We start from the raw sequence: 7847 nt of genomic DNA on the forward strand, positions 1-7847 counted from the left end.
CCCTCCCCAGGCCACCCTTCATCTCTCATCTAAGAAAATACCACACTTACACGCTGCCTGACAATATCCTTTTTAAAATTACATATGTATGAAGTTTAAGCATGCTTAATTAATTGGTATCATGTTTATATGTTTTTGATCATCTTCGTATTTTGCATTACAGGAAGACAGATACAAGAACACAACTGACACAAGCTAACATATACCCTTCATATGCTACGGAAAGTCATAGGCCGGTAAGGCGTACGTATACTTACAATAAGGCTTTTTGTTAAGATTATGGCACTGACAATCAGACACTTCAACTATCCCATCACTTGATAAGCAAGTGTGACATTACCCAATGGAGCACCAGCTCACTTTCTGGCTTTTGCCATGTATCACCAAAATATATATACTTGGTTCTCTATAGGCACACATGCATGGCCTTTTTTTTCTTTACTCTGTTATGACAAAATATGCAAATTGTAATATAAACAACCAGTTAAAATGCTGGTAGGGCACGGATCCACCAACAAACATATTATATTATGTATTTGATATCTGCAAAATTATCTTTTCTTTTTTTTTCTTTTTGTTTATATGCTGTCTTTACTGTTCTCTTGTTAGGCAGTTGACAGTTACCTATAAAAGTATTATCTGGTCTTTGTTTGATTTAACCCACAATTAATTATCATGTGACAAACGACCATAAATAAAAGGCAGTCACAAATATTGATTGTACCTTATTAATGGGCTCAGTTTTGTCAGACTTTTACCAGTGGATTTTAAAGTCAGCAATCTAAAACACTGTACTGAGTCGGAAATGTAATCAATATTATCTTTGTGTAAACATTTTAAAAAGATAGCAGGAAAAAAACTGTTAAAGTTTAAGCAGCCCTGTCTTTTGTTCACCATTAAAATGCTGGTTTTCCCCATCATCCCTCACAGCTTAATACAGTATTTTTTAAGACATTAATTAGTTAATACTGCAATACTAGACGAGAAATAGGAAGATTTACTTCATAGAAAGTGTATTCTAGTTACATGTTAACGTGTAAATGAATGTAATAGAACAACTTAGAAATGGAAATTAAAATTTCTACCAAAATGTTAATAGGATTTCCAAGTATAGATTTTTATTATAAAAATAATACCATAAAAGTAGCATGTTTTATTTCCTTATTTTCCCCCCAAAATCCTGTGAATTAATTAGTTTTATTTTCTCAAAAAATATAATGTGTTTAAAATATGATGCATCTTATTTATATTTTGCCAATAAATACATAACATATAATATAAAAGAAACTTATATTTTTGGACATGTTTTGTTTGTTATTTTACTTTAAAAATATGGCAAATCTTGCACATGACAAGATCAACATATGTTAATATATAAATTATCTAAATCTGTAATACAAACACTGAACATTTGAATGTGGTGACTACACATTCCAAGAGAACATTTTGAGTTAAAAGGGACATAACATTTTGGAATCACAAACATCTTTCTAATTTATAGTCACCTAATCCATGAGGCAGGATCTGCCTCCATGTTATCAATTTGATTGAATCAGCATGGCTTTCTAGCAGTGGTCTCATAATAATTCAAATAGTTTTGTCTGCATGTATAATTTAGTAATAATAATGATCATCATCATTGTCATTGCAGTTTTGATTCTGCTAGGTAATAGTTTTGCTGCCTTCGCAAATACTTTCTTATAATTTATCAGTGATCAGCTGTACCCTAAATGTATACATTGTATTTGTTTTAATGACATTAAAACACAAATAAAGTTAAAGTTTTTTCATCTTTGTATATTTCGTAAAGAGACCATACTCAGCTTGGTTATGACTCACGGTTGTGGGATTGCAGTGTAAGAATTATGGAGATGCTTATTTATTGATATTGTTGAAAACTCACCTCTGCCGTAAGATTTATAGATCTAAAACCTGAGAGTGTCCTGGGAGAGCTTGCAAAGATATTTTAAGAAATTATCCCTTCATACCTTGTTTTTTTTTTTTTATCAGTAACATTCCCAAAAGGCACAATATTACAGAGCATTTTGGGATTTCAAGAATAATACACAACAATCCTTTCTAATTAACATTTCTGTATATGTTGTAAAATTGTTCATTTACTTGTGAAATATCTCTGGTAGGTGTTGTCAGTGGTTGATTTATTTCAGACACAGCTAAAAACAATCAGCAATTATTGTCACATAAAACCAGAATAAATCCCAAACTAAGCTCAATATAAATTATAATTTACAGTGTTATAGTAGTTTATATTGAATTTTTTTTTCTAAAATATTTGTTTATCTTGTTCGGACATTCTAATTTTTGTTAACTGAAAACTTGAAATGTTCATTTACAGCAGCGAGTCAACGTTATAATTATTAATCATCTCCTGTACATCAAAGGGCCAAGTAATGTATTTTACACACAAAGGCTTTAAACCACTAGTTCATATTTCTTCTACAATTTAACCTGTATAGAAACTTTATAAACATCCCTAAGCGAACTCACATGAGTATTCTTGTGACTACATACATGATATGGGTTTCTGAATTCCTACACTGTTTTCACAATTGTATACGCCTTACTGTATATCTTGCATTTTACCAGCTTTGTAATGCTCAGCATGGTAATGCCAAGATTTCTCTCAGTGCCTATGAAAGAATATTACTGTCTTTCCATGAGCACGGTGTCAGACCTCAGCATTCATGGATTATCAGTTATATCACACACACCTTGTTGCACAACACAGCAAGCTATTAACAGAGTTCCACCAATATTGACGGACAGCCCAGAATGAAGTGGCCTAGAACTGGTATTTTTTAAAAGACCGAATCTTAATTCTACATTCTACACTTGTAAGACAAGACTGTAACTTATGAATGTCCTTCTGAACATATTTTTAATATTATCTTTGTAGGTAACTTTGCATTTTTGGTAGAATTATTTGATATATAAGAAAAATGAACTTCTTATTTTTTTCAAAATTATACCAGTTTGCTAAAATACATTTTGTAATTGCCATATGGTACACAATGTTAAACTTTATTGCGTTGCTATCTACAATAATTTATGCCTAGATTTTTTAAAATCAATTCTAAGCTAACGACAGCCATGAATCCTTATAATACTGATCAGTGCTCTGGATTACCTTGCAGGAGAAAAGATGAAGTTTACTGAATCAAACTGAAGAGAAGTACTTACTCCGCAAATCTTTCAAGGAGTTTCACGAGCCACTAATCCAGAGTCTGTGTAACCTTACAAGTGCTGCAGCAGTTATACCTCTCCCAGTATGAATGAGAAGGAGGAGGCTACCTGGGCGGGAGTTGTACTCAGGTGTATAAATTTAAAGAGAAAGTGGGAACACCTTAACCAGGCATAGGGTGCATCGTACACTCTGAAATGCTGGCTTTTTTGACACAAATTTTAATGCTTTGGGAGGGAAACGTACCAGTCAGAATTTTGACTAAAATACATAAAACCAAACTAAAGATTCAGGTGAAGATTTTTGTTGCATTTTTACCTTCTAAAGGGACACTCTAGTGTCCCAGGTAATCCCCTTAATAAGTATTTTCATATGCATTCATTAGCCCAACAAAAAAAAAAAAACAAGAAATAACACTCACTTTAGGAAAAATATGCCCCCTCCATTGTCTGAGGTTTCAGTCCACTGATTGACTTCTTGAAATAGCAAACCAGTGACAGGAAAGCGCTCCCATTAAAATCAATAGGATCACCTACTGCACAGGCATAGGGGAGTCTTGTTAGACTTTCAGCTGGAAAATTTCCCAACCCAACTCAGGAGCTGACCGGAAGGTAAAATGTGTCAGCAAACGTATTTGGCCAAGCACATCTCCTGCACATCAAACATATGGAGGTGGGGTAAATGCATATAAGGGATTCTGCAGAATCCTACATGAATTTACAGTACAAGAAAATTTTGAGGGACTATTATCTGCTTTAATGTGCGCAGATTGGCTTGAAAGTCCTTCACTAACTAGCGGGTTATCTCTAGCTAGTCACTCATATACCTTTAAAATCTATAGTTAAATATTTCCACTTATTAAAGGGGCTATTCCAAATACTAAATGTATTACTTTTTTAACTAAATGCCCCATGGTTCCTTATGTCACTACTGAATCAGGTGTCTCCTTCTTACTCTGCAGCTGGTATGTCCATATATATTACATTACATGTATTTATTAAGCGCCAGCAGATTCTGTAGTGCTGTTACAATCAGTGAAATAATTAAATTCACACACAATAACAAACTGGTCTTGCTCTTGAGAGCTTACAATCTTGTTGGTGGTTAAGGGGAAAGTGAAACAATAGAAGAGGATTGCTTGGATGGGGATGAGTTGATAGAGTCTGGATGATCAGTAGTGGTAATTGGTCGTTGAGGTGAGCTTTCAGAGAAATTTTGAAAGATGCCTACGAGGGAGAAAGTCTGATGGAACATGGAAGTGAAGTCCACAGAAAGAGCGACATATGTCAACATATAAATTATGTAAATCTGTAAAAACCTTCAAATACAAACACAGAACATTTGAATGTGGTGACTACACATTACAAGAGAGCATTTTGAGTTAAAAGGAACATAACATTTTGGAATCACAAACATCTAATTTATAGTCGCCTAATCCATGAGGCAGGATCTGCCTCCATGTCATTAATCTGAAATGAGTGAAATTCTAAATACTGGGGTGAGAAGACATAATGATGCAAGTCATGAGAAGAACAAAAAGAGTGTTTAGGGGTGTATTTGGATAGGAAAGTATAGATATAGGCGGTGCAGAGTTGTTAAGGGCTCTGAAGGTCAGGGTCAAAAATTGGAATTTTATTCTGGACGGTATGGGGAGCCAATGGAGAGATTGGTATAGCAGAGTGGCAGATGAGGAACTGTGACAAAGAAAGATTAATATAGCTGCAGTTTTGAGGATGCACTGGAGGAGTGAAAGGCGAGAGAGGAGCAGACCAGTTAGCAGGGCGTTGCAATAATCCAGGTGAGATATCACAAGGGAGTGGATTATTATTTTTGTTGTTTCTTGTGTCAGGAATGGGTGAATTTCTGAAGATGTTTTTCAGGTGAAGGTAGCAGGATTTGGTGTCTAGGAATATTATTTATTTATCTACTTTCCGATCATCCCTCTTGCTCTCAGATTAGTACATAGGACAAGCCGTTTGTTAAGACCGTTTACAACCCGTCGCTGATGCGCGGGTTGATGTTTGGTAACAGATTAGATAGATCATATCTGAGCTTTTTGGGTTATCTATATATATATATATATATTGTTCTGCTTTGGAAAATATATTAGATACATTTTGTTATTGCAGCCTGGGTAACTGGGAGTATCTAGTGTGCTTTATTTTTTTTTTTTTTTTAATCTTTGAGTGTCCTATGGCAATTTAGCCTTGTGCATTTAGCCACATGCACATTATCTGTGTTTAGTGCCATTTAAGACACGGAGGGATCACTTACTATCTAATTTTTTGTTTTATGGATTAAAAGTTATGTTTTATATACTTCAGGGTTCTTTTCCATTTTTTCTCTTTTTTTGGTTTTGGTATACCTATAATATACCTATAACTTATGCAATGCCTTTAGAACTGGGCAGGTTTGACAGGCGATCCAGAAGCTTTGATGAATTGGGGCCATTATGTATGCATAACTGTTTGCTGTTGACTGCCATTCTGTTTCTTTACTCTTTAGGGTTACTGTGTTACTGGTACATTTTTGATAATATTTAAAACTGCTGCCAGTATTTTTGGTCTCATTTTCTCTAGGGGGTTAATTTGACACACACTGATTGTTAGCCTGTCATGAATGTCATGCCTAATTTAAAACGTATTGACTAACAAAAGCTAAGTTTGATGATTATGATAAGAATCTGTATAATACAAATCTGTATAGTGCATAAGCAATAAAAATAATTACTTTAGGTAAATATGAAATTATTATTATTATATTTACAGAATACTGTATATACTTTTTCCATATACTTAGAAAGTACTACAAAGATTTTTCTTCTAAATTTTCTTCTTGCATTCTACCCATGCTGGAAGGAACTAGTTGAATCAGGTAACAGCTCAGGTTTTATTATACCCAGACAGAAGAGCTTAGCATTTTTTTTTTATTATTTAAAAAAATGTGTCATTTTCACATAAATTACATAAAATTGGCAAGAATGCACACAATATTTACAAAGTGTTTATATATATGAACCAGAGACAAACACCAACAGAAGGTTATAATGTAATAGGCAGTGGTAAAAGTAATCCTGAGGAATTAATTATTATTCTATGACTTTGTGGTGAGGACAGAGTTAAATTCCATGAAATATATGTAAAAAGAATGATTGGCAGATACACTGCCATTAAAAAAGTTAGTTGATCTCTGCTTCCCTGAAAGCTAATGCTGAACAGATTTTTTAAGAGATTTGTATCAGATTATGCAGAAAACAGGTTTTATTACTTGGAAGGGAAATTGATTATTGTTATCTTATATCACATGACACCATCTTAAACTGAAATTTTACTTTATTCTGAGCTGCGAAACAATGAAACATATTTTCTGGGTGACTACAACACATGTGGCTCTCCAATTTGTGAGTAAACAGCTCCTGACAACTCAGACAACAAGAAGGTTTCACTAAGGGGCACCAGAAATTGTGAGCAACCGTAATTTACCACAAGAACCTCAAGACATATACCTACTGACCAACCAAAGGTACCAACCCAATGGCCCATGGGTTGGTACCTTTCCTTTCATCTCAGAGACTTTTTTTACCTTGTTATCCAAGTGAGAGAGAGTTAAAATGATAATTTAGTGACTGTGAGGAGCAAAGTCCGGACATAGCGCTAACTCAGCTACATGACCCAGAGGTAAAGTGAGCTATGGTGGTGGTAGACTAAACAAGAGGACAACTACAAAGTTGCATAAAAGTGGATTTTTATGAATGAGAATATCGCCTGCAAATATCATGAAATGTACTGTGCTTTATATATATATACACACACACACACACATACATATGTTAAATTAAGTATGGCATGCCTGTATACAATAATCTGGAATTATCAGCTCTGTATCTCTTCTATTAAACAAAAGTAAAACACAATTTTGTGATACCTCATTAGAAATACCAACAGATCGTATTTTTAATATATTTAAAGCAGTAAATAGTGTTAACATTTTTTCTATTCCATCCCTTCGCCTGAGACAGAATGTGGTCTATGTTAGACCACATTCAAGTATAAGCCTACTGTCAAAGACAGAGCTCATAGCATTCATTCTACTTTGCTCTAAACAATACAGTAACAGAAATCTACATTGCCAATTTAATGGCAGTGGTTTGTTCTTTTAGTTACATAAATTAAGAGAAAGGTTATTTATTCTACCTGAGGCTTGAAATTAAGGGAGTTTCTCTGCGTCTATATACACTCAAGCTTTTGATGTGTTAGTGTATACATGAAGCTGCAGGGTTGGGTGGTGCAAACCTGCATGATGTTAAATAGTTAAAGGGTGAGGATTTAACTATCCAAAAAAGTACCAATTTGCATATACATGTAATATATATATATATATATATATATGAGATATAGGGGTTTAATTGGAAGGAACAGTCAGAAAATCTGGAGGTTGGGCATGGAAAAACAGGTTTGTTAGTGGTTGTAGACCACTACCCACCAATTGGTCTTAGCCAACACACTAGGCCTTTATATGAGGCATGAGGTTAGAGCATTCAAACCATATTTTTTACCAATAAGCAGTAGAGGGCTCTAAAAATTATTAATTTAAATATCAATGCTCTGTTATTTTATATAAAGTGTTGTATTACTCTGTGGACCCT

This window comes from Spea bombifrons, chromosome 1 (assembly GCF_027358695.1).
Source record: "Spea bombifrons isolate aSpeBom1 chromosome 1, aSpeBom1.2.pri, whole genome shotgun sequence".
Lineage (NCBI taxonomy): Eukaryota > Metazoa > Chordata > Amphibia > Anura > Pelobatidae > Spea > Spea bombifrons.